The sequence below is a fragment of the Muntiacus reevesi genome, chromosome 14 (assembly GCF_963930625.1).
Source record: "Muntiacus reevesi chromosome 14, mMunRee1.1, whole genome shotgun sequence".
Taxonomy (NCBI): domain Eukaryota; kingdom Metazoa; phylum Chordata; class Mammalia; order Artiodactyla; family Cervidae; genus Muntiacus; species Muntiacus reevesi.
In genome coordinates this window covers 52,288,256-52,313,908 of record NC_089262.1, presented here as the reverse complement: position 1 = coordinate 52,313,908, position 25,653 = coordinate 52,288,256, and positions in this window count along the sequence as shown.

The window sequence follows — 25,653 nt, the reverse complement described above, 5'->3', positions numbered from 1 at the left end:
AGACCAACAAGATCTTCTAGAACTAACACCAAAAAAAGCATGTCCTTATCATCATAGGGGATTGGAATGCAAAAGTAGGAAATCAAGAGGTACCTGGAGTAACAGGTAAGTTTGGCATTGAAGTACAGAATGAAGCAGGGTAAAATCTAACAGAGTTTTGTCAAAAGAACAAGCTGGTCATAGCAAGAACCATTTTCCAACAACCCAAGGGATGACTCTACACATGGACATCATCAGACGGTCAAAACCAAAATCAGCTTGATTTTATTCTTTGCAGCCAAAGATGGAGAAGCTCTATATCATCAGCAAAAACAAGACCTGGAGCTGACTGAGGTTCAGGTTATGGAGCTGACTGAGGCTACTGATTGCAAAATTCAGGCTTAAGTTAAAGAAATTAGAAAAAATCACTAGACCATTCAGGTGTGATTTAAATCAAATTCCTTATGATTATACTGTGGAGGTGATAAATAGATTCAAGGACTAGACTTGATAGACAGAGTGCCTGAAGAATTTTGGATGGTGGTTCATAACATTGTACAGGATGTGGTGATCCAAAACATCCCAAGAAAAAGAAATGCAAGAAGGCAAAGTGGTTATCTGAGGAGCCATTAAAATAACTGAGGGAGAAGAGAAGCAGAAAGCAAAGGAGAAAGGAAGAGATAAACTCAACTGAATGCAGAGTTCCAGAGAATAGCAAGGAGAGATAAGAAAGCCTTACTAAGAGAACAATAAAAAGAAATAGAGGTAAACAATAGAATGGGAAAGACTGGAGATCTCATCAAGAAATTTGGAGATATCAAGGGAATATTTCATGCAAGGATGGTCACAATAAAGGACAGAAACAGTAAGGACCTAACAGAAGATGGAGATTAAGAAGAGGTGGAAAGAATACATAGAAGAACATTACAAAACAGGTCTTCATGACCCAGATAACCATGATGGTGTAGTCACTCACTTAAAGCTGGACATCCTGGAATCTGAGGTCAGGTGGACCTTAGGACTCATTACTATGAACAAACCTAGTGGAGGTGACAGAATTCCTGAGGAGAAATTCCAAATCCTAAAAGATTATGCATTTATAGTGCTGCACTCAATATGTTAGAAAATTTGGAAAACTCAGCAGTGGCCACAGAACTGGAAAAGGTCAGTTCAATCCATTCCCAAAGAAAGGCAATCGCAAAGAATGTTTGAACTACCACACAATTTCACACATTTCACATGCTAGCAAGGTTATTCTCAAAATCCTTTAATCTAGGCTTCAGCAGCACATGAACCAAGAACTTCCAGATATACAAGCTAGGTTTCAAAGAGGCAGTGGAACCAGAGGTCAAATTACCAACATCTACTGAATCATGGAGAAAGCAAGGGAATTCCAGAAAAACATCTCCTCCTGCTTCATTGGCTACACTAAAGCTTTTGACTGTGGAAAATTCTTAAAGAGATGGGAATACCGGACCATCTTACCTGTCTCATGAGAAACCTGTATGCAGGTCAACAAGCAACAGTTAGAATGAGACATGGGAACAACTGATTGATCCTAAATTGGGAAAGGAGTACAAAAAGGCTGTATATTGTCTCCTTGCTTAATTAACTTATATGCATGCAAAGTACATCATGTGAAATGCCATGCTAGATGAATCACAAGGTGGAATCAAGATTGCCAGGAGAAGTATCAGCTTCTCAGATATGCAGATGACACCACTCTAATGACAGAAAACAAAGAGGAACTAAAGAGTCCCTTGATGAAGGTGAAAGAGGAGAGTAAAAAAGATGGCTTAAAACTCAACATCCATAAAACTAAGATCATGGCATCCAGTCCCATTACTTCATGGCATATAGAAGCAGGAAAATTGGAAGCAGTGACAGATTTTATTTTCTTGGGCTCCAAAATCACTGAGGATGGTTACTGCAGCTGTGAAATTAAAAGGCACTTGCTCCTTGGAAGGAAGGCTATGACAAACCTAGACAGCATATTAAAAAGCAGATACGTCACTTTGCCAACAAATATCTGTATTGTCAAAGCCATGGTTTTTCCAGTAGTCATGTATGGATGTGAGAGTTGGACCATAAAGAAGGTTGAGTCCTGAAGAATTGATGGTTTTGAACTGTGATGCTAGAGAAGACTCTTGAGAGTCCCTTGAACTGCAAAGGATCAAACCAGTCAATCTTAAACAAAATCAATTCTAAATATTCGTTGGAAGAATTGAAGCTGAAGCCCCAATATTTTGGCCACCTGATGAGAAGAGCTGACTCATTGAAAAAGACCCTGATACTGGGGAAGATTGAAGGCCAAAGGATAAGGGTGAGGCAGAGGATGAAATGGTTAAATAGCATCACCAACTCCATGGATATGAATTTGAGGAAACTCCAGTAGATAGTGGAGGAGAGCGAAGCCTGGTGTGCTACATTCCTTAGAGAAGCAGAGTTGGACAAAACTTAATGACTGAACAACAACATTTTTAAAATGGTCAAACCTGGAAACCAGAACTTCTCTCATTCTCTGAAACTCAATCAAATAAAGAAGTAATAGCAATATAATTTATTTGTAAGTAACTCTCTTTTCCTTACTAATAAATACAAAATTTTTTCCAGTAGCCCTATGTGATGAACAAAGAGAAAATTATTCCCCATTTTGTAGATGGGAAAACTAAGATCCCAAGTTACTGATTTGCTTAAATTAGCAATAAAATCAGGTTTCCTATTTCACAAGGGACACTACAAGAGTTAGTGTGATTCACACAAAAGGAATCTGGTTGTAGTCCCAGTGCACAGAAATCGTATTTCCTCAACAGATTTGGAAACAATCTGTGAAGCAGTTAGGTTCATATGTATATTTTTCAATCTCAATCTATCCTTCTGTGTCCTTCTACCTGTGGCAAATATGAAAATTAATAAAATGAACAACTGTGTCTAAACTACTGCAATTAACAAACTTATTTAGGAAGTTTAGAATTTAAAAGTCAGAGAATATATCCAGGGAAGTACAATGAAATATGGACATCAGTTCAATTCAGCTGCTCAGTCATGTCCAACTTTTTGCAACCCCATGGACTATAGCATGCCAGGCTTCCCTGTCCTTCACCAACTCCCAGAGGTTACTCAAACTCATGTCTATTGAGTCAGTGATTCCATCCAACCATCTCATCATCTCTCATCCCCTTCTCCTCCTGCCTTAAATCTTTCCCAGCATTAGGGTCTTCTCAAATGAGTCAGTTCTTCACATCAGGTGGCCAAAGTATTGGAGTTTCAGCTTCAGCATCAGTCCTTCCAATGAATATTCAGGACTGATTTACTTTAAGATGGACTTGGTGGCTATCCTTGCAGTCAAGGGACTCTCAAGAGTCTTCTCCAACACCACAGTTCAAAAGAATCAATTCTTCGCCATTCAGCTTTCTTTACGGTCCAACTCTCACATCCATACATGACCACTGGAAAAACCATAGCTTTGACTAGATGAAACTTTGCCATTAAAGTAATGTCTCTGCTTTTTAATGCTGTCTAGGTTTATCATAGCTTTTCTTCCAAGGAGCATCTTTTAATTTCATGGCTGCAGTCACCATCTGCAGTGATTTGAATTTTAAAAGGTGGGATAAATAATGTGCCAAGTAAAATACAATAATCAAGAACAGAAGGGGAGAACAATATGGTGGAGAAGTAGGTGGATGTGGAGTAAATCTCTCTCCATGGATACACAGAAGTGCATGTAGAACACCAGCTGATAGTAGACAGGAGTAACTGACTAGTGGAAAAGAAAATATAGAGCCACATGAAACTTGGTAGGATGAAGGAACCAGGGGGAAAATCAGGAGTGTTAGTAGGACTGGACCTGCCCTAGGCTGGTTGGGGAACTGAAGCAGGGGTGTGATCCCCACAGCAGGGCAAACTGCCTGAGACAGAGGAGAAATATTTAAGGCTGAAAGTGAAACAGCTGCTCTGTGGCAGCCTAAATGAAACGAGACTCAGACAGTCCTTGCCACAGACATACATACCCCGGACAGGGATGCAGGTCCCCTGGAAGGCACAGTGGCTGGAAGTTGGACTTTAGGGGTTGTGGAACAATCCCAGGGCGAGGGCTGTTGTTGACTGCAGAGAGACAGATTGAGGCGATGTGAAGGAAGAGATTGTGGTGGGAAATGCCTGTGGAGGAAAGCTGGGCCGCCATGGAAACAAGGCAATACTGCTGAGTCATGCAAAGGGGGTGGAGCCATCACCATAGCCTGCCTCTCCCCACATGCCAGCATCGGCAGCTGAACAATAGAGAGGCTAGCCTATCAAATGCCTGATGCATTGAACTACAGAGTAGGACCTCACCTCACCCAGGGTGCCCCTTTAAGTGACTGATGTGCCAATCTACAGAGTAGGACCCCAGCAAGGGGAGCCCCCTCTATGGGCCTGATGCTTCAAACAACTGAGGAGGACCCCAGGCAAGGGAGCCCTCTAAGTGCCTGACCAGGTGGAGCTACAGACGAAGACTGGTCAAAGGGGGCTGCGGATGGCCAGCTACAAGAGGCTCAAGGAAAGACTCTGATAGGGTCATAAGTCCTGTGGCTGGGGCAGTCCATGTCCCTGCATACTTGGTGCTACCAGGGTTCCCAGAAGCTGTGCCATCTCCATGCTCAACTCTCACTGGGGCAGAGCTGCCACAGCAAAAAACGTCTTGTGTGTTTGCACGCTGGGTCACTTTGGTAGTGTCTGACTCTTTGTGACCCTGTATACTGTGGCCTACCAGGCTTCTCTGTCAGAGATGGGGGTTCTCCAGGCAAAAATACTGGAGTGTATTGGCCAATGCTGGTTGCCATACCCTTCTAGAGCACTATATTTCCTGCTGCCCTAGCCACCAACTCCCCTGAGTGCCTGGCACTCTCAGAACCCCTGAGACCCAAGCAGCTGCACCACCTCCACACCTGGCCCTCACAGGGGCAAACCCAAGCCCTCCAGGGCAGCCTCAGGAGCAAACCCTAGTGGATGTACCGCATGCAGAGGTGGAAATAAAACCACAGTTGAAACCCAGGGGCAGTGTGACTAAGGAAGAAGACCCAAAACCTTCCCACCAGCTGTACAAGCTGCAGATTAAATCCACAAAATCAACTCGGCAGACTCTGTGTCTATGCATTATATGAAAGGTCATTGAGAGCGCCCACAAAAGAAAATGCACTAGTTCAGATAGCTGTGGACATTGGAGATGAGAACACACAGGAGTAGGACCAGATTAGAATCTGAGCTGACCCCACAGCAGGTCCAGAGATCAGCACAGTGCTGGAGGGCATCCTAGGGAGGTGAGGCGGACTGTGGCTCCCAGCCAGGGAAAGGACTCTGGCAGCAGTGACTCAAGACAAGACTCAAGACATTTATTATTCTTATGTTTTGACTTGTTCTGTAGACTCTTTTGGATTTTCCCCCCCTCTATTATAGTTGTTAATTTTATTGACACTATGAAATCTAATTAAGCCTTTGAGAATTTTTTTTCCCTTCAGTCACATTTTTTATAGTTGTTACAAACCTCTGCTTCTGCGTTGGGCTTTTACTGTTCTGTGGAGTTTTCCTTTTCTCTCTCTCTCTTTTTAATTTTAATTTTTTAAACCTATTATTATTTTTTCTACATTTATTCCTTTGTTTGCTTTTCCTACTATTCTTTTCCCCTTAGAGTTAATCTTTAATGTGTAGAAATCTTCTTCATCTATGTCTATTTAACTTTGCATATCTATTATTTCTTTCTTTTCTCTCTTTCCTTTCCTCTTAACATATTTGTTAGTTTTATTTTCATTGCTTTATTCCCCAACTGGCACCTTGCTTTAGTTTTGTTTTCCAGTTTGTGCTTTATTGTACTTTATTTTTCTTTTCTTTTTTGTTTGTTTGTTTGTTTGTTTTTTTGAAGTTGTGACCTCTACTTTATTTTTTATTTTTTTTTAATTTATTTTTTTTTAATTTTATTTTATTAGTTGGAGGCCAATTACTTCACAACATTTCAGTGGGTTTTGTCATACATTGACATGAATCAGCCATAGAGTTACACGTATTCCCCATCCCGATCCCCACTCCCACCTCCCTCTCCACCCGACTCCTCTGGGTCCTCCCAGTGCACCAGGCCTGAGCACTCGCATGCATCCAGCCTGGGCTGGTGATCTGTTTCACCATAGATAATATACATGCTGTTCTTTTGAAACATCCCACCCTCACCTTCTCCCACAGAGTTCAAAAGTCTGTTCTGTACTTCTGTGTCTCTTTTTGTTTTCCATATAGGGCTATCATTACCATCTTTCTAAATTCCATATATATGTGTTAGTATGCTGTAATGTTCTTTACCTTTCTGGCTTACTTCACTCTGTATAATGGGCTCCAGTTTCGTCCATCTCATTAGAACTGATTCAAATGCATTCTTTTTAACGGCTGAGTAATATTCCATGGTGTATATGTACCACAGCTTCCTTATCCATTCATCTGCTGATGTACTTTATTTTTCTTGGACTGTTTATATTTTGCTTATGCGTGTATATGTATATGTGTACATTCAGTCACACTGTTTATTGTTCTTATAAACTTCTGCCTCTACATTGGGCTTTTGCAGTTCTGTGGAGTTTTCCTCTTTTTTTTTTTCCTTTTTCCCTTCTTCTTCCTTTTTTCTTCTTATTTTCTGTTTTTTTTTTTTATAATTTTAATTGTTAACTTTTTAAAATCTATTATATTTTTTCTACATTTATTCCTTTGCCTTTCCTACTGTTCTTTTTCCCTTGCAGTTAATATTTAATATATATAAATCTTCTTCATCTACCTCTAATTAACTTTGTATATTTATTCTTTGTTTCCTTACTTTCTTTCCTTTCCTTTTAACATACTTGTTAATTTTATTTTCATTCCTTTATTCCCCACTTGGCACCTTGCTTTAGTTTTTTGTTTTGTTTCCAGCTTGTGCTTTACTTAGTTTTTCTTAACTGGTAAATATAATTTTTATTTACTTTGTTTGCCAGGTCAATCTACTGTGTTTTATTTTTGTTGGACTGTTTTGGCTTTGTTCATGGGTGTATATTTATCTGTGTATATTCCATTATTTTAATTATTATTTGCCTGATTCTGTAACTGCCATTTTTTGGGAATTCATCTTTGCTTTCTCATTTTTTAATATTTTAATCTCACTTAACGCCATAACAAACCAACTGTAGAATCTATGTTCCCAACCAGAGATCAAGCCCTGAGCCCTTCAAGTGGGAGCACTAACTCGAAGACCCTAGACTACCAGAGAACTAACCCTAGGGAGTATCAAATAGTGAGAACTCAAACAAAGGAAACCGCTTGAATACAAGCAGCACACTGTGCAAGACACCTCATATAAACAACAAACAACACAAAAATACAAACCAAATCATCAGGAGACAGGATTACCACCTCACTCAGCCTTGCCCATCAGAGGAAAAACAAACAAACAAAAGCTCAGCAGAAATCTCACCCTATACAAAGCTTAGCCAAACCAAAGGGTCCAAACCAAAGGACCCAAACCTTGAGTGACTGAAGAGTGCATGAAGTTGCTCAGTCGTGTCTGACTCTTTGTGACACTATGGACTGTAGCCTACAAGGCTCCTCTGTCCATGGAATTTTCCAGGCAAGAGTACTGGAGTGGGTTGCCATTTCCTTCTCCAGGGGATCTTCCTGTCCTAGGGCTCAAACCTGGGTCTCCTGCATTGCAGGCTGACGTTTTACCATCTGAGCCACCAGGGAAGCCCCAAACCAACCTTAGGAGAGAAAAAAACAAAAGAAAGAAAGAATTCAAACTTGAAGCCTGGGAAAAGGAGAGCTCAAACATATAAAGTTTAAAAAAAAAAAGAAAGAAAGAAAGAAAGAAAACAATGAAAAGGCAGAGAAATACTACACAAAGGAAGGAAAAAACTAGAAACACAGAAGTCCAAATAAATGAAGAGGAAATTCCTGAAAAAGAATTCAAAATAATGATAGTAAAGATGATTAAAAATATTGAAAACAAAATGGAGAAAATGCAAGAATCAATTAATAAAGACCTAGAAGAACTAAAGAATAAACATACAGTGACAAGGAACATAATTACTGAAATTAAAAATACTGTAGATGGAATCAATAGCAGAATATATAACGCAGAAGAATGAATCAGTGGGCTGGAAGATAAAATGATGGAAACCACTTCTGAAGAGCAGAATAAACTAAAAAGAGTGAAAAGAACTGAGGATAGTCTCAGAGACCTCTGGGACAATATCAAACACACCAACATTCGAATTAAAGGGGTCCCAGAAGAAGAGAAAAAGAAAGGGTATAAGAAAATTTTTGAAGAGATTGTAGTTGAATTTCCCCAACATGGAAAAGGAAATAGTCAATCAAGTCCAAGAGGCACAAAGAGTCCCATATGGGGTAAACCCAAGGAGAAACACACCAAGACACATACTAACTGAACTAACAAAGACTAAACACAAAGAAAGAATATTATAACTAAACTAACAAAGACTAAACACAAAGAAAGAATATTAAAAGCGGCAAGGGAAAAGCAACAAGTATCATACAAGGGAAACCCCATATGCTTAACAGCTGATCTTTCAGTAGAAACTCTTCAGGCCAGAAGGATATATGTAAAATACTGAAAGGGAGACATCTACAACTAAGATTACTGTACCCGGCAAGGATCTCATTCAAAATTAATGGAAAAATAAAAAGTTGTTCAGACAAGCAAAGGTAAGAGAATTCAGCATCACCAAAACAGCTTTACAACAAATGTTAAAGGGACTTAAATAGTCAAGAAATACAAGAGAAGAAAAAAGAACTCCAAAATCAACTCCAAACATTAGGAAAATAGCAATGGGAACATATATATCAACAATTACTTTAAATGTAAGTAGATTAAAACCAAAAGAAACAGACTGGCTGAATGGACACACAAATAGATCCATATATATATGCTGTCTACAAGAAACCCACCTCAGACCTAAAGACATATATAGACTAAAAGTGAAAGGATGGGAAAATATATTGCAAATGGGAAGCATTTGCCATTGCAAAGCTGGAGTATCAATCCTCATATCAGACAAAATAGACCTTAAAATAAAGATTAAAAGAGATAAGGAAGGACACTACACAATGATCAAGGGATCAATCCAAGAGGAAGGCATAACAATTGTAAATATCCATGAACCCAACATAAGAGCACCTCAATACATAAGACAAACACCAAAAGACATAAAAGGAGAAATTGACTGCAACACAATAATAGTAGGAGACTTTAACACCCAACTCACACCAATGGACATATCATCAAAACAGAAAATTAATAAGGAAACACAAGTCTTAAATGATACATTAGATGAGATGGATCTCATTGATATCTTCAGGACATTCCATCCAAATGCAGAACAATACACGTTCTTCTCAAATGCACATGGAATATTCTCCAGGATAGACCACATCTTGGGTCACAAATCAAACCTCAGTAATTTCAAGAAAATTGAAATCGTATCAGACATCTTCTCTGACCACAACACTATGAGATTAGACATCAGTGCAAGGGAAAAAAAACTGTAAGAAACACAAACACAAGGAGAATAAACAATATGTTTCTAAATAACCAGCAGGTTACTGAAGAAACCAAAAGGGAAATTAAAAAATTTCTAAAAACAAATGACAATGAAAACACAACAACTCAAAACCCATGGGATGGAGCAAAAGCAGTTCTAAGAGGGAAGTTTATAACAATACAATTCTACCTCAAGAAACAAGGAAAACATCAAACAGACAACCTAACTTTACACCTAAAACAACTGGAAAAAGAAAAACAAACAAACAAAAAAAAGCCTCAAAATTAGTAGAAGGGAAGAAATCATAAAGATCTGAGCAGAAATAAATGAAAAAGAAATTAAAAAAGCAATGGTAAGGATTAATAAAACTAAAAGCTGGTTCTTTGAGAAGATAAACAAAATTGACAAATCTTTAGCCAGACTCATCAAGAAAAAAAGAGAGAAGAATCAAATCAACAAAATTAGAAAAGAAAAAGGAGCAGTTACAACAGACAATGCAGAAATACAAAGCATTATAAGAGACAGTTATGAACAACCAAATGGCAATAAAATGGATAACCTGGAAGAAATGGACAGATTCTTAGAAAAGTTCAAACTTCCAAGACTGAACCAGGAAGAAATAGAAATTATAAGCAACCCAATTACAAACACTGAAATTGAAACTGTGATCAAAAATCTCCCAAGAAACAAAAGTTCTGGACCAGATGGCTTCCCAGGAGAATTCTATCAAACATTTAGAGAAGAACTAATGCCTATCCTTGTAAAACTCTTTCAAAAAATCGCAGAGGAAGGAACACTTCCAAACTCATTCTAAGAGGCCATCATCACCCTGATACCAAAACCAGACAAAGATAACACAATAAAAGAAAACTATAGGCCAATATCACTGATGAACATAGATGCAAAAATCCTCAACAAAATTTTAGCAAACAGAATTCAGCCACACATCAAAAAGCTCACACACCATGATCAAGTTGGGTTTATTCCAGGGATGCAAGGATTCTTCAATATTTACAAAACAATCAATGTTACACACCATATTAACAAATTGAAAGATAAAAATCATATGATAATCTCAATAGATGTAGGAAAAACTTTTGACAAAATTCAGCACCCATTTATGATTAAAACTCTTCAAAAAGTGGGCATAGAAGGAACCTACCTCAATATACTAAAGACCATATATGATAGTGAAAGTGAAGTCACCCAGTCGTGTCCAACTCTTTACGACTCCATGGACTGTAGCCTACCAGGCTCCTCAGTCCATGGAATTTTCCAGGTAAGAGTACTGGAGTGGGTTGCCATTTCCTTCTCTAGGGGATCTTCCCAACCCAGGGATCAAACCCAGGTCTCCCGCACTGCAGGCAGATGCTTTACCGTCTGAGCCACCAGGGAAGCCCATATATGATAAGCCTACAGCAAACTTTCTCAATGGTGAAAACTGAAAGCATTCCCCATAAGATGAGGAACAAGGTGGTCCACTTTCACCACTATTATTCAACATAGTTTTGGAAGTCCTAGTTACAGTAATCACAGAAGAAAAAGAAATAAAAGGAATACATATCAGAAAAGAAGTAAAGCTCTCACTGTTTGCAGATGACTTGATACTGTACATAGAAACCCTAAAGATAGTATCAGAAAATGATCAGAGCTAATCAGTGAACTTAGCGAAGTTGCAGGATACAAAATCAATAGATGGAAATCACCTGCATTTCTAAATACTAACAATGAAAATTCAGAAAGAGAAATTAAGGAATCAATCCCATTTACCACTGCAACAAAAATAATTAAATATCTAAGAATAAACTTATCTAAGGAGACAAAAGAACTGTATGCAGAAAAATATAAGACACTAATGAAAGAAATCAAAGACAACATAAACAGATGAAGAGATATTCCATGTTTCTGGGTAGGAAGAATCAATATTGTGAAAATGACTATACTACCAAATGCAATCTACAGATTCAATGCAACCCCTATCAAATTACCAATGGTATTTTTCACAGGGCTAGAACAAAACAAATTCACAATTAATATGGAAATACAAAAAACCCTGAATAGCCAAAGCAGTCTTGAGAAAGAAGAATGGAGCTGGAGGAATCAACCTTCCGAACTTCTGATTATACTACAAAGCCACAGTCATCAAGATAGTATGGCACTGGCACAAAAACAGAAACACAGACCAATGGAATGAGATAGAAAGCCCAGAAATAAACCCATGCACCTATGGGTAGATTATTATTTTGACAAAGGAGGCAAGAATATACAATGGGGCAAAGACAGACTCTTCAATAAACGGTGGTGGGAAAACTGGACAGCTACATGTAAAACAATGAAATTAGAACACTTCTAACAACACTCGCAAAGATAAATTCAAAATGAATTAAAGACCTAAATATAAGACCAGAAACTATAAAACTCTTAGAGGAAAACATAGGCAGAACACTCAATGACATAAATCAAAGCAAGATCCTCTATGACCCACCTCATAGAGTAACAGAAATAAAAACAAAAGTAAACAAGTGGGACCTGATTAAACTTAAAAGCTTTTGCACAGCAAAGGAAACTATAAGCAAGGTGAAAAGACAGCCCTCAGAATGGGAGAAAATAATAGCAAATGAAACAACTGAAAAAAGATTAATTTCCAAAATATACAAGCAGCTCAAACAACTCAATGCCAGAAAAACAACCAATCAAAAACTGGGGAAAAGACCTAAAGAGACATTTCTCCAAAGAAGACATACAAACAAACTAACAAACACATGAAAAGATACTCAACATTGCTCATTATGAGAGAAATGCAAATCAAAACTACAATAAGATATCACCTCACACTGGTCAGAATGGCCATCAACAAAAAGTCTACAAACAATAAATGCTGGAGAGGGTGTGGAGAAAAGGGATGTTCTTGCACTGTTGGTGGGAATGTAAATTGATACAGCCACTATGGAAGACAGTATAGAGATTCCTTTAAAAACTAGGAATGAAACCACCATATGACCCAGCAATCCCACTCCTAGGCATACACCCTGAGGAAACCAAAATTGAAAAAGACAATGTATCCCACTGTTCACTGCAGCACTATTTACAATAGCTAGAACATGAAAGAAACTCATATGTCCATCAACAGATGAATGGATAAAGAAGTTGTGGTACATATACACAATGAAATATTACTCAGCCAAAAAAAGGAGCACACTTGAGTCAGTTCTAACGAGATGGATGAACCTATAACCTATTATGTAGAGTGAAGATAGTCAGAAAGAGAAAAGTAAATATGATATTCTAATGCATGTAATACAGAATCTAGAAAAATGGTACTGAAGAACTTATTTATAGGGCAGCAATGGAGAAACAGACATAGAGAATAGATTTATGGACTTGGGGAGAAGGTAGGAGAGGGTGAGACATATGCAAAGACTAACATGGAAACTTACATTATCATATGTAAAAGAGAGAACCAACCGGAGGGAATTTGATGTATGGCTCAGGAAACAGGGGCTCTATATCAATCTAGAGGAGTGGGATGGGGAGGGAGATAGGAGGGAGATTCAAAAGGGAGGGGATATATGTATGCATATGGCTGATTCAAGTTGAGGTTTGACAGAAAACAACATATTAAAAAAAAAAGAAAACAACAATATTCTGTAAAGCAATTAAGCTTCAATAAAGAAGGAAGATTCTTTAAAAAAAAAAAAAAAAGAACAGAAGGAAATTACTTTAGCATCATAAATGCAATCTACACTACTAAAACAGAATCTACAGGAAATGTCATAGTTAGTGATAGAAACAGTACAGAATTTTCATTCTTTACAAGAAAAAAAAATGCCTGCTACTATGGAACTAGATCTGATAGACAGAGTGCCTAAAGAACTATGGACAGAGGTTCGTGACATTGTACAGGAGACAGGGATCAAGACCATCCCCAAGAAAAAGAAATGCAAAAAAGCAAAATGGCTGTCTGAGAAGGCTTTACAAACAGATGTGAAAAGAAGAGAACTCGAAAGCAAAGGAGAAAAGGAAAGATATATACATTTGAAAACAGAGTTCCAAAAAATTGCAAGGAGAGATAAGAAAGCCTTCCTCAGTGATCAGTGTAAAGAGATAGAGGAAAACAATGAAATGGGAAGACTAGAGATCTCTTCAAGAAAATTAGAGATACCAAGGGAACGTTTCATGCAAATATGGGCTCAATAAAGGACAGAAATGGTATGGACCTTACAGAAGCAGAAGCTATTAAGAAGAGGAGGCAAAAATACACAGAAGAACTGTACAAAAAATATCTTCACAACCCAGATAATCACAATAATGTGATCACTCACCTAGAGCCAGACATCCTAGAATGTGAAGTCAAGTGGGCCTTAGCATCACTATGAACAAAGCTAGCAGAAGTGATGAAATTCCAGTTGAGCTATTTCAATTCCTAAAAGATGATGCTGTTAAAGTGCTGCAATCAATATGTCAGCAAATTTGGAAAACTCAGCAGTGGCCACAGGACTGGAAAAGGTCAGTTTTCATTCCAATCCCAAAGAAAGGCAATGCCAGAGAATGCTCAAACTACCGCACAATTGCACTCATCTCACATGCTAGTAAAGTAATGCTCAAAATTCTCCAAGTCAGGCTTCAGCAGTACAAGAGCTGTGAATTTCTGGATGTTCAAGTTGGTCTTAGAAAAGGCAGAGGAACCAGAGATCAAATTGCCAACATTTGTTGGATCATCAAAAAAGCAACAGAGTTCCAGAAAAACATCTATTTCTGCTTTATTGACTACGCCAAAGTCTTTGACTTTGTGGATCACAATAAACTGTGGAAAATTCTGAAGGAGATGGGAATACCAGACCACCTGACCTGCCTGTTGAGAAACCTGTATGCAGGTCAGGAAGCAACAGTTAGAACTGGACATGGAACAACAGACTGGTTCCAAATAGGAAAAAGAGTAAGTCAAGACTGTATATTGTCACCCTGCTTATTTAACTTATATGCAGAGTACATCATGAGAAATGCTGGGCTGGATGAAGCACAAGCTGGAATCAAGATTGCTGGGAGAGACAGAAATAACCTCAGATATGCAGATGACACCACCCTTATGGCAGAAAGTGAAGGAGAACTAAAGAGCCTCTTGATGAAAGTGAAAGAGCAGAGTCAAAAAGTTGGCTTAAAGCTCAACATTCAGAAAACTAAGATCATGGCATCTTGTCCCATCACTTCATGGCAAACAGATGGGGATACAGTGGAAATGGTGGCTGAGTTTATTTGGGGGGGGGGGGGGACTCTAAAATCATTGCAGATGATGACTGCAGGCATGAATTTAAAATACGCTTGCTTCTTGGAAGAAACGCTATGACCAGCCTGGAGAGCATATTAAAAACCAGAGAAATTACTTTGCCAACAAAATCTGTCTAGTCAAGGCTATGGTTTTTCCAGTAGTCACGTATGGATGTGAGAGTTGGGCTATAAAGAAAACTGAGTGCTGAAGAATTGATGCTTTTGAACTGTGGTGTTGGAGAAGACTCTCGAGAGTCCCTTGGACTGCAAGGAGATCCAACCAGTCCATCCTAAAGGAGATCAGTCCTGGGTGTTCACTGGAAGGACTGATGTTGAAGCTGAAATTTTCAAGAATCTTTAACATCATTGATATAAAGAAATTACAGAGATGGAGAACAAATTACTGTCAAGGATAGGGATGGTGGGGGAGGAGATAGGTAAGATCTATACCTACATCTCCTCAAGGTAGCATGAGGAGCACTTTTAGTTCTGTTTCTTGTTTGTAAGGTGGTTATGTGAATCTACTCATGGGATTACATGACAGAGGAGTATACACACACCATATACACACACCACACAGCAGTTTAATAATCCTGACCTGGAAAAAATAAAAAATAAAATAAAGAAACTGAAACTCCAATACTTTGGCCACCTGATGTGATGAACTGACTCATTTGAAAATACACTTATGCTGGGAAAGATTGAAGGCAGGAAGAGAAGGGGATGACGGAGGATGAGATGGTTGGGTCGCATCAGTGACTCAATTTACATGAGTTGGGTGGACTCCAGGAGTTGGTGATGGACAGGGAGGCCTGGCGTGCTGCAGTCAATGGGATCACAAAGAGTCAGACATGACTGAGTGACTGAACTGAACTGAACTACATGTACTACCCAACATTGTACCAAATGTGTTAATAATTCAGTAAGAAAAAGGTTAATGTCTGAAAGCAAAAGTTAAAAATTATCATTATTTTGAAGGAATGAGTTATAACTTACAAAAAAAGCCAAATGAAAAAGGCAATTAGCTCCATTTAGAATTTATTAAGGAGACTTGATATAGACATTAGTCCTAAAGTTAATAACTTTCTACTTATCAATATCCAATCATTAAATTTAATGTTTTAGGCTTTCATTTTTTAACTTTTTACTTGAACTAATTATAGATTCACAGAATGTTATAGAAATACTACAGACACTTCCCACATACTCTTTACTTGGTTTGTCCCAACCTTCTAGAATAAGAATATTACAGCAAAACAAGGGAACTGGTGTTGGTGTGTGGTGTGTGTATATGGTGTGTGTGTACTCCTCTGTCATGTATTCCCATGAGTAGATTCACATAACCAGCTTACAAACAAGAAACAGAACTAAAAGTGCTCCTCATGCTACCTCGAGGAGATGTAGGTATAGATCTTACCTATCTCCTCCCCCACCATCCCTACCCTTGACAGTAATTAATTTGTTCTCCATCTCTGTAATTTCTTTATATCAATGATGTTAAATAAATGGAATCAGATAGCATGTGACTTTTTAAAATTTTTTCCTGTTTAGCATAATGCTCCTATTGAAAACTGGGATATTATAATGTAATAGGTCTGGAAATCAGGCTGTCTCTGTCCTTGGAGTCTGTTTACGTAGCTTAATGTAGACACAACTGTTTCTTTATTTAGTGACTTTGTTTTTGTGACTTCTCCAAACTATTCTTGTTAAAATGTATTCTTTTGTTATATGTGGTCTCTGAAAGGAACTGTTCATTTAGTTTAGGTTCAGCTAGTATTTTGAAAGATTTCCTTGAATGCCAGAGACCAGCTGAGATTAGGGGCAGACAGAGAGAGAATCACTTCAAATACATAAGTATATCAAATTATCATGGTGTTTGTCATGGGTTAAGCAAATTATTTCATTAAAAAGACAAGTTGAATTGGAAAGCATATCTCCAAATATATGTTTTTACAGAGACATAAAGCAAGGTAACTCTGAAAGCTTTGAAAGTTCATTATAAAGTGAGTCATTTTGATTATACTTAACCAAGATCATATAATTACCTGTGCACAAATAGAACCAGTTTAGAAAGGGGAAAAGATCTAAATTAAAACTTATGCATTAGGAAAATGAGCTATAAGGCCAACTGAAAATTGGAGAATAGTTATATTCAACACATGTGATAGATGAGGGGTAAGATTTCCTTAAGATTCTTAAAAGAGGATTAAAACTCAATAGAAGAAAATTTTTTTCAAGCAGATCATAGAAAGGGAAATATAAATGGATCTGAATACTTGAGAAGATGCTCGGTTTCATTCATTATTTAGGATGTATAAATTAGTTTTGCAATGAAATATTACCTTTCACCCATCAAAGTGACAAAGATAAAAAAGACTGGTAACAGATTTATTGAGAAATATAAAAATTTTGCTTTCAGTTCAAAAGTGTAAAACATAAAACTAAATTTTATGTTTTACACAAATTCCATTAAGCTATTAATAATATTTATATTTCTAAATGTTTTCCAGGTACTGTAAGATCTGTAGAGGTATAGGTCTCCTTGATTAAAACCTACTTTCTTGTCAGTTGTATATTAACTATTTTGTGCTTTAGTTTGAATGATTAATTATCACCATCATGTTATACTATATCCCAAACTTTCAAACTTGTGTCAAAGTCTCAAAAGGGATTCATTGATATAGTAGCATTACTATAGTTCAAGAGAGAAGAAAAGTGAAATAATATTGAAGTTAGTAAAACTGTGATTACGGCAATAAACTGTGACTGTGGCAATTCCCCACAGGAAGACACAGATGCACAAAAGGAAAGTACAAATAAAAATTGAAATGGTGATAATCAGAGAGTCTGACTTTATCTGGATGAGTAATCCATTGTACCCTTTTACACTGTGGCATTGTCTGCAAAAAACATATCAAGAAGCATTCTGAAGCCACTGAAATTCACAGATCACTCTAAGACAAAACAGTGTCTTTCCCAGCAAGTAAATTGATCTTTTCTCAGAATGTGTACAAAATAATGTTTTCTAGTATCAAGTTCATTCATTTCATGACAAAGAAGACTAAAAATAGAGAAGCATCATTCAAAGTGTCCCCCTTTCTAGAAAATACAAATTTAAGGGGCTGTTCTGCCAAGAAGATAGCCAAACTGAGAATAAAATTAAAGACGAATACTGTGTATAAAAAAAAGAAACAGCAATGGGCTTGTTTTTCAAGGGATACTGCCAGAGATAACACAATGTCAGGGGTATTCAATATAGGTGAGCTGGGACTACCACTCTGTTCATGATGACAGACACAACTTTACAACTATACATGACTACTGACAAAGTGTATGAATTTGTTCCTGGTATATGGGCAGTATATATACAAAAAACTTTCTGTTATACTCTTAAAACACTTACTATATTAAAGAGTTGATTCCAAGCAAGTATTTTCTGAGCTGTGATGGAGGCTGAAAAAGCATCAGTATTGGACAATGGAACTGTACATGCAGCCTGGAGAGAAAGCGCAGTAATGGAAGGTTTCCCTTGAACGCATTTCACATCGTGCTTCATATGCACAGAATATGGTAGGAGGTCAACCACATGCCTCCTGATCTTGATGCTTGGTTGAAAAACATAGTTAGAATTATGAATATATTTAATTGAAGGGACTATATCATTTTTTCTTTTTTGTCTTTAAAAATTTTTAACAATGGAGTATACTTGAATAGCAATGTTATGAGAGTTCCAGGTATATGGCAAAGTGATTCAGTTATCCATACAGGTGTATCTATTCTTTTTCAAATTCTTTTTCCATTTAGGTTATTATAGTATACTGAGCAGAATTCTCTGTGCTGTACAGTAGGTCCTTGCTGGTTATCCATTTTAAATATAGTAGTGTGTCAATATCAATCTCAAACTCCAATCTATCCTTCCACCCACCCTGGTAACCATAATTTCCTTCTCTCGTGAGTCTGTTACTGTTTTGAAAATAAGCTCATTTGTATCATTTTTTTTTTTTTTTTAGTTTCCATATGTAAGTAATATCATGTATTTGTCTTTCTCTCTCCAACTTATTTCACTTAGTATGATAATCTCCAGGTCCTTCCATATTGCTGCAAATGGCATTACTTCATTCATTTTTTTTCAATCTGACATTTGAAGAAATATCCAATAATCATAAGACTATTTTCACAGTAGTCTTAAGTCTATTTCACAAAAAGATTAATTTCACCTTAGACACAGAGATGACACCACCCTAATGGCAGAAAGTGAAGAAAAACTAAAGAGCCTTTTGATGAAAGTGAAAGAAGAGAGTGAAAAAGTTGGCTTAAAATGAGGGAGGCGGGAGTGGGGATCGGGATAGGGAACACATGTAAATCCATGGCTGATTCATGTCAATGTATGGCAAAAATCACTACAATATTGTAAGGTAATTAGCCTCCAACTAATAAAAATCAATGGGAAAAAAATTCAACATTTAGAAAACAAAGATCGTGGCATTTGGTCCCATCACTTCATGGCAAATAAGTGGGGAAACAATGGAAACAGTGGCAGACTTTATTTTTGGACTCCAAAATCACTGCAGATGGTGACTGCAGCCATGAAATTAAAAGCTGTTTGCTCCTTGGAAGAAAAGCTATGACCAACCTAGACAGCATATTAAAAAACAGAGAAATTACTTTGCCAACAGTGGTCCACCTAGTCAAAGCTATGGTTTTTCCAGTAGTCATGTATGGGTGTGAGAGTTGGACTATAAAGAAAGCTGAGTACCAGAGAATTGATGCTTTTGAACTGTGGTGTTGGAGAAGACTCTTGAAAGACCCTGGGACTGCAAGGAGATCCAACCAGTTCGTCCTAAACGAGATCAGTCCTGGGTGTTCATTGGAAGGACTGATGCTGAAGCTGAAACTCCAACACTTTGGCCACCTGATGTGAAGAACTGACTCATTGGAAAAGACCCTGATGCTGGGAAAGATTGAAGGCAATAGCAAAAGGGGACAACAGAGGATGAGATGGTTGGATGGTATCACCGGCTCAATGGACATGAGTTTGAGCAAGCTCCAGGAGTTAGTGATTGACAGGGAAGCCTGGTGTGCTGCAGTCCATGGGGTTGCAAAGAGTAGGACATGACTGAGCAACTGAACTGAACTTATTTTCACAATGAAACACACTTTCTGTTCAGGTCAAAGACAAAATTTACTGATCACTTTCTAGGTAACAGACATTCTACTTGTCTCATTTAGTTCTCAGCACAAACCCTACACAGAAGGTATTGTTCCTAATTTTAATAAGGCTATAAAGACATAGAAAAGTTAAACAACTGACTCTTTGCTTTTTAAAATCCACCTTAAGACTTAAAAGAACTTTTTTTTATTATATTAGTAAGTTAAATTTAGTATGTACTTCATTTTGTGATGAATAAATACAAGGCTCTTTTAAAGTCAATACTGTTGCTGTTTGTTGCTTATTTGCTAAGTCATGTCTGGCTGTTTTGTTGCTCCATGGACTGTAGCCCACCAGCCTCCTCTGTTCATGGAGAGGCAAGAATACTGGAGTGGCTTGCCATTTCCTTCTCCAGGGGATCTTACCGACCCAGGGATTGAACTCACATCTAATGTATTAGCAAGTGGATTCTTTACCACTGAGCTACAAGGAAAGCATAGTCAATACAGTTTTGTACAATACCTGAGAGGTTGAGATTGAGAATCTCTCATCATAGGTAAGAATTTTATCACAAAGACAGATTATGAGAGAGATTCTTCTCCTTATAATAAAGGAAAATGTGCATAATTCTGCATATACATTGAAATTTTGGACATGATTTGAAGCAAACTCTGGGATATAGTGAAGGACAGTGAAGCCTGGCATGCTGCAGTCCATGGGCTTGGTTGTAAAGAGTCAGACACAATTTAGCGATTTAACAACAGCAACAACAAACACATTGAAAATTTTAAAACTGACAATGTAAGTCCTGACAAAACCAACTATCAAGAAAATTTCAGATAGTCATTGTCATGTGTACAATCCCATGTGTATGTGCAAAGTTACTTCAGTCATGTCCAACTCTTTGCCACCTTATGGACTGTAGCCCGCCAGGCTCCTCTGTCCATGGCATTCTCCAGGCAAGAATACTGGAGTGGGTTGCCATTTCCTTCACCAAGGTATCTTCCCGACCTATGGATCGAACACACATCTCTTAAGTCTCCTACATTGGCAGGCAGGTTCTTTAATACTACTCCACCTGGGAAGCCCAAAATCCCCACTACCTCAAAATTAATTTAGAAGGAAATAAAAATGCTCAACAAATACTCCATGTATCTGGAAAAGCTTAAAGACATTTCAAATAGCTACTGAGTGAAATAAGAAATTATAACTAAGATATTTAGATCTAAATGATAACAAAACAATTTTATATTGTTTTTTTTTACACAACTTTTGCAGTGCAGTAAAAGGGGTTTGATTCTTCTAATAGGAAAAAATGGCTGAAAATAAATAAATTAAGCATCCAAATTAAGGAGTTATAAAAGGTAGAGTAATATACATGTTGTAGACTGAAAATGGCCGGAAATGTTTTTACAATCCTTCCACAGTGGAGGTGAGTGGTTGTCTGTGTTCCAGGCCTTTCAATCTGCACTGTTTCTTATAACTTCTTTGATCATCAGAATAATGTGAAAAATAAACATATGCCAGTTTTAAATCTCAGAAGCATAAGATATCATGTAAAAAGTTCAACAACTCCTCTGGATGAGTCACACAGAGAAGCCCTTAGACTATGTGAAAAGCAAGAGAAACAGCTGAGCCTAGCCTTCCAGCTGTCATTTTGAATCTCTAGATAATACCAGCCATAATTTGAATAGCAAGTGACCTCAGACAATACCATATGGAAAATAAGAATAATCCAGCCAAGCCCTTCCCAAATTCCTGACCCACATATTCATGCACAAATTAAGTGATCGTTGCATCTTAAACCACTAAAATTTACGGTGATTTGTTACACATAAATAAGTGAACAGAAATTGGTTCCCAGAAGTGCTGCTATAACAAAAAACTGAAACATCTTGCAATGACTTTAGGGGTCAGCAGCAGGTAGAAGAAGCTAGAAGAACTGTGAAGACACTACTGATGGAAGGAGAAGGGCACTGAGGCAGTGTCACTGAAAAGCTGCAGGAAGGGGAAAGACAGACTACAAGTTCTACCTCCCTGACTTTTTAATCTGATACATTTTTTTCTCCAGTTAGTTTCCTGAAAACATTTTTTTCTTACCCACCAATCTCTTCTTGCCTGAGAAAACTACAACCTAATTTTTTTGTGTGTGTAGATGGGACAGCCTACTCTTCTCTTTGGAGAGTTTCAGCTTCATTGCCTTTTGTTGGCTATTATTAGTTTAACCAAAAACAGCCACACAGTCTGTTAGTATTAATACTTAGTCCTCATCCCTCATGTTTTCACAGAAACAGAAATGATTTATACACTGCTGACCAGCGCATGATTGCACTCATCTCATATGCTAGTAAAGTAATGCTCAAAATTCTCCAAGCCAGGTGTCAGCAATACATAAACTGTGATCTTCCAGATGTTCAGGCTGGTTTTAGAAAAGGCAGAGGAACCAGAGATCAAATTGCCAACATCCATTGGATCATCGAAAAAGCAACAGAGTTCCAGAAAAATATCTATTCCTGCTTTATTGACTGTGCCAAAGCCTTTGATTTTGTGGATCACAATAAACTGTGGAAATTTCTGAAGGAGATGGGCATACCAGACCACCTGACCTGCCTGTTGAGAAACCTGTATGAAGGTCAGGAAGCAACAGTTAGAACTGGACATGGAACAACAGACTGGCTCCAAAGAGGAAACGGAGTACGTCAAGGCTGTATATTGTCACCCTGCTTGTTGAACTTATATGCAGAGTACATCATGAGAAATGCTGGGCTGGATGAAGCACAAGCTGGAATCAAGATTTCCAGGAGAAATATCAATAACCTCAGATATGCAGATGATACCACCCTTATGGCAGAAAGTGAAGAGGAACTAAAAAGCCTCTTGATGAAAGTGAAAGAGGAGAGTGAAAAAGTTGGCATAAAGCTCAACATTCAGAAAACTAAGATCATGGCATCTGGTCCCATCACCTCATGGGAAATAGATGGGGGAAGAGTGGAAACAGTGGCTGACTTTATTTTTTGGGGCTCCAAAACCACTGCAGATGGTGATTGCAGCCATGAAATTAAAAAACGTTTACTCCTTGGAAGAAAAGTTATGACCAACCTAGACAGCATATTAAAAAGCAGAGACATTACTTTGCCAACAAAGGTCTGTTTAGTCAAGGTTATGGTTTTTCCAGTGGTCATGTAAGGATGTGAGAGTTGGACTGTGAAGTGGTGAAGAATTGATGTTTTGAACTGTGGTGTTGGAGAAGACTCTTGAGAGTCCCTTGGACTGCAAGGAGATCCAACCAGTCCATTCTAAAGGAGATCAGTCCTGGGTGTTCATTGAAGGACTGATGCTGAAGCTGAAACTCCAATACTTTGGCCACCTTATGCGAAGAGTTGACTCATTGGAAAAGACCCTGATGCTGGGAGGAATTGGGGGCAGGAGGAGAAGGGGACGATAGATGATGAGATGACTGGACGGCATCACCAACTCGATGGATGTGAGTTTGGGTAAACTCTGGGAGTTGGTGATGAACAAGGCATTTCCTTTTGAAGATCTTACTTTTGCAATGTCAGTGTATCTCAAATTTAGGAAAATAGGAAGAAGTCCATCCTCCAAAAGCTAAATATGGAAATGACCTCCCACATTCTATAGGCCCGGGGAAATTCACACTTTTTCAAAATTTAGAGACATAAGATGATGCATATATTCTGTTACCTAATGCCACCAGTAGGACATAGAACAGTATTCTATTAGCAAACACATAAGTATTTTCGCAACAAAACATGAATATGCATACCAAGTGGGACAGAGACTATAAATAACGTCACCTCAGTTCAGTCAGATTTTTGCATAAAATGAGTTACAAAATAGTTCTTTTTCAGTGATCTGGGGGGAACATGTGGTTAAGGAATTGTGAACCTATAACTAAACACCATCCCTGCCCTCTTTTAATCTCCTCTTGTCCAAGACTAAATAATTCTAGTTTCTTAAATACATCTTTGAAAGTCTGTTTGTCATCAATTATCCCCACAGCTGTCCTTTTTCAGCATAATCTAGCAAGCAATAGAATTTGAGAACACTGTACATTATTATGCAATGGAGTTTGAAGGGAAGATTACTTTAGGCTTCCCAGGACTGTGATGATACCAGAACACAGTCAACTTTATATAACTTCAAGGATAATACAATTTGCTTCTGCATCACTCTTCCTAGAACTTTATTATTAATACCTGATATAAACGTCAGCCTCCAAACATCTGAGAAAGTCACCTTGTTCCTACAGCCCTTGGAAATAGACCCAATGATCCTTTTATCCTACAACAAAATGAGCTGTCCAAAAATGGAACAGGCTATCTTAGAGTATAATGAGTTCCCTTTTATTAGAGGTATTTAAGTGGAAGCTAGACAATAAAGTGAGTGTGCTCATAATACTGAATAAGGACACAATGAAAGAAGTTCATTTAAGCCCTATGTGACTGCACATTTCATCTTGTAAACCTACTTAGAGTTCATAACTAAACCTTATTCCACATGCTCCAACTTACTTCACACTTGGGCAGCAGAAGCTATGATCTCAATCCTTTTTTGGCCCACAAGGAGAATGAGTATCCTATTTGTATCCATAGGGTTCTCCTGTCAGAGACCTGCTCTTCCCCAGAAGGGGTAGACAAGTAGAATCCATTTCAATCCAAATCTGTTAGCAAGTATTTACTGCTAATTTGCTTTATCTCTAATAACTGCATAAAGTCTGCTGAGGAGGCATTTACATGATGAGAATTACATATGAAAAATTTACATATTATTTAATACTTGGAGGACCACACTAAGGACAATATAAGCATCTGTGAAACAACATGTTAAATTCCTTAGGCCAATATGACCCAGCAATCCCACTTCTGGGCATACACACCGAGGAAATCAGATCTGAAAGAGACACGTGCACCCCAACGTTCATCGCAGCACTGTTTATAATAGCCAGGACATGGAAGCCACCTAGATGCCCATCAGCAGACAAATGGATAAGGAAGCTGTGGTACATATACACCATGGACTATTACTCAGCCATTAAAAAGAATTCATTTGAATCAGTTCTGATGAGATGGATGAAACTGGAGCCCATTATACAGAGTGAAGTACCAATACAGTATACTAATGCATATATATGGAATTTAGAAAGATGGTAACGATAACCCTATATGCAAAACAGAAAAAGAGACACAGATGTACAGAACAGACTTTTGGACTCTGTGGGAGAAGGTGAGGGTGGGATGTTTCGAGAGAACAGCATCGAAACATGTATATTATCTATGGTGAAACAGATCACCAGCCAAGGTTGGATGCATGAGACAAGTGCTCGGACCTGGTGCACTGGGAAAACCCAGAGGGATCAGGTGGGGAGGGTGGTGGGAGTGGGGATCGGGATGGGGAATACATGTAAATCCATGGCTGATTCATGTCAATGTATGGCAAAAACCACTACAATATTGAAAAGTAATTAGCTTCCAACTAATAAAAATAAATGGGAAAAAAATTCCTTAGGCAAGAATACAGAAGAAATTTAAATAAAAAAAAGAAAATCAAAAAGTAAGGCACTCAGATCGAGGAGTCTAGAGTCTTGCTATGGGCTGGACCAAAGAGAAAACTAGATGGCATTTGTAATCAGAGGACCGATTTTCTATTTTTCAGCCTTCCCTCCATTGAGTATTTATGGACTTTCAGTCCAGATTC